The sequence below is a fragment of the Trachymyrmex septentrionalis genome, unplaced genomic scaffold, assembly GCF_001594115.1.
Source record: "Trachymyrmex septentrionalis isolate Tsep2-gDNA-1 unplaced genomic scaffold, Tsep1.0 scaffold78, whole genome shotgun sequence".
Taxonomy (NCBI): Eukaryota; Metazoa; Arthropoda; class Insecta; order Hymenoptera; family Formicidae; genus Trachymyrmex; species Trachymyrmex septentrionalis.
In genome coordinates, this window is record NW_017305967.1 from 216,833 (window position 1) to 220,186 (window position 3,354).

The following is a 3,354-nucleotide window of genomic DNA, read 5'->3' on the forward strand; positions in this document are numbered from 1 at the left end:
GTTACTGAACCATTGATATGCTATTTTAGGTGCTATTAAACGTGCGATTTGAATCTTGCGCATAACTGCATCTATTTGTTCATCATAGATTAGATCTGCTTCTCTAAAAGACATTATTCTCATATGCAAAATGTTCTCTTATTTTTTTAGATGAAATCATATAAATAACTTTATTCTCATCAATTAAACTTACTCAGACGATGTGTGTGTGTGTGTGTGTGTGTGTGTGTGTGTGTGTGTGTGTGTGTGTGTGTGTGTGTGTGTGTGTGTGTAAATATATATACCTATGAAAGATTAATCCCCATTTAGACGTGACATGATATGGAAAATTTGGAATTGCAATGTGATCCATTTTTGGAATATTTATATCACTAAATTCAGATTTCAAATGCAATGTGACAGTTCTTATGAAAACCTTTACGAACTCTAAGTTGACAGATTGTTCGTTTGAGCATTTTTCGCACCACAATGTGATGTTTTCGTTAATACGAATTCGAGGGAAAGTGGTCAAAACTATAGCAAATTGGAAAATGGACATTGGGGGAGTAACATGGAAGTGTGTCCATGAAACATTTTTATCATAATTGGCACGGGCTTGTACCGGCATGTTGAATAAAGCAGTATAATTGGGATGATGGTTCACAGACAATTTAAACGTGGCTTTTAAATGTGCCTCATTCCAACAAGGAAACAATTGACCGAGTCCAGTTGCTTGGATAGTTGATGCAATTAACCATCTACAATAAATAATAATTTAAATAATTGTCTTAAATAATATTTGCCTATTTATAAATTTCTAGCTTTATTGTTATTAATAATTGTTGTAAGATTGTATATTGCAAGTCGTGTTTACTCGAATTAATTTTCTTATGTCACGCAGAAAAAAAATTTGTTAAAAAGAATAAGTAATGGTTATATCTATTTATATTATAAATAACATTACGAAATTATGTGTATATGTATATATCTAGTTCCGTAATGTTCAATTATGGAACTATAATCAACTGTTGAACATTTACTTACATTATGTTCTTTTTATCGTTATTGTCGGAATATTCGAAAAAATTTTGAGCATGTCTTTTCAGAAATTGACCAAAGAATTGTATTTTTATAGTGTAAAGTCCGGGAGTTAAAACATCGCCAAAATCGAAATCGATAATATTTTCTTCCGATGTATATTCGGTCATCTGATAAATTTTACCGTCGCTTCTAATCAATTTCACTTCATCATTATTTACAATCGGATGTAATGAATGCAATCTTATATTATGTGTTGACTGAAGAATATTGATAGTTATACTGGATATTCCAGAAAATATAAAACTGTCGTCTTCATAATTTATATTTTCCCAATTAGAACCGGGTGTATGTAAATGAAATAAGTTTACATAATAGTGTATCGGTATTATATAGAACGGTAAATGGAAATCACTTGGAGTATTGGAATATAATACATGTTTACCAGCAAGAACAGTTATCATAGTGATAAATGTTACACCGCTACTTATCTGTGCCAAATTCATATTTCATAAATTTTTCTTCCAAACACCTGCCAAAATATTATTTAAACAAAAAAATATAATATTATGACAATAGCATGTAGCTCTACAAATTATACCATAGGAATCATTATGTGAAAAATTGTAAAATTGTAAAATTAAGAATATAAAAATTTTTTACATAAAAATAGCCAACAACTTTTAAATGGCACTAAATGTTTTTAATTCTAGTAATATTTTTAACATTAATAATTGTGATAATTATATTACTGAAATGTCATTTTCCAAAAAAGTGCTTTTTTTGCGACTGTTTAGGTATTTATCTTAAAATTTTACATCTCACAGTACATTTAAATAACGTTTTGTTACATTATTCTTATTCTTTTTATATGTTTTCTTAAAATATTTAAATATAATATTATGAATATATGCATGAATATTTTAGATCGTCAATTATTTTAAAATTTAATTTTTAAATGACACAATCATGTCATATTGTTAGATAACTAATCTTGTTTAGAAAAAGATTTGAATCACTTTTTTTAATCTGATTGTTTATCTTAAATGTTAAACTCAACACGAAATGTTACTCGCGAGCATTACGAATATCAAGTGCAACACATTCTCTAATGAATAAAAAATTACGCTTTATTGCAAATATATTAAATTTGTTTTAAAATACCTTATAAGGTTTTAATAAAATGAACATGCTAATTCTTTAAATAAACTGTGAAATATAATAAAAAAACAATTTAAGACTTTTATTCAATTAAGTCATTATATACACCTTTTTACACAAAATAACTTTTATTCGAAAAAAGGTTTAAAAAATTTATTAGTTAAATAAATGACTTAGTCTATAGGTACATTTAAGTCAAATAAACTTTAAAAGAAATATTGTGTTTTTAGAAACTTACCCTGTATATTAAAATTGCTATTAAGATGTAATTTTTGATGATAATTTGTATATTTGTTACAATTATCATGAAATGAAATATGAATATTAACAATATGCTTCCGATTGCTGTGTGATCTTACACTTTTGAAAAGTCGTTGCTGACTAATAATTGTCGGTAACGAATTTAATATAATAATACAAAAGGTCATTTACACAATTTCCTATTGTATATATACGTACTATATTATGTGTTAGTTGACAAAAAATAGTTTGCCTCTTCTTTTCAAATAATGTCAACATGTTTGAGAGAATATAAGGTTAATGCACATCATTTTGGAAAAGTTTTTGGACGTAGTATCTAAATTTTTGAAATTTTAAGTTTTTGTACTTAACGCAGCACACTTATTGTAAAATAAATTGAAGATAGTTTTATCATTTTGTAGAGCAAATACAATCGTAATTTGCAAATTATTGTTTTAAATGTATAATTAAAGGCCAATTTACTTAAAATATACCTAAAACTAACGGAAGTTGTCTGGAAATTTTACGAGGATAATGTAAATGGATACACTTGACTAATTTATTCGATATTTTATTTATTTACTATCAAATTGTTAGTGCACTTCGAATACGTACTAACATATAAAAAAGGTCTTAAACGTTCGTGAATATGTGGATATGGCATAAATGTTGAAGACATAAATGTTTATATAATTTTATATTTTTATTGAAAATTGAAATGTTGATGAGATTTTTTTACAATCTCATATAATTTTTCCCAAAAATGTTTACTATATATTTATATTATAAGATAATATAAGATTATATTATGAGATATAAGTATTATAAGATAATCATAGACAAATTTTAATCATGCTTGAACGAAACACGATACTGCATCGGTATCAGTGCGCTTTTCGCTTTGCTGAAGTGAACATCAAAATTCACAAAATGTTG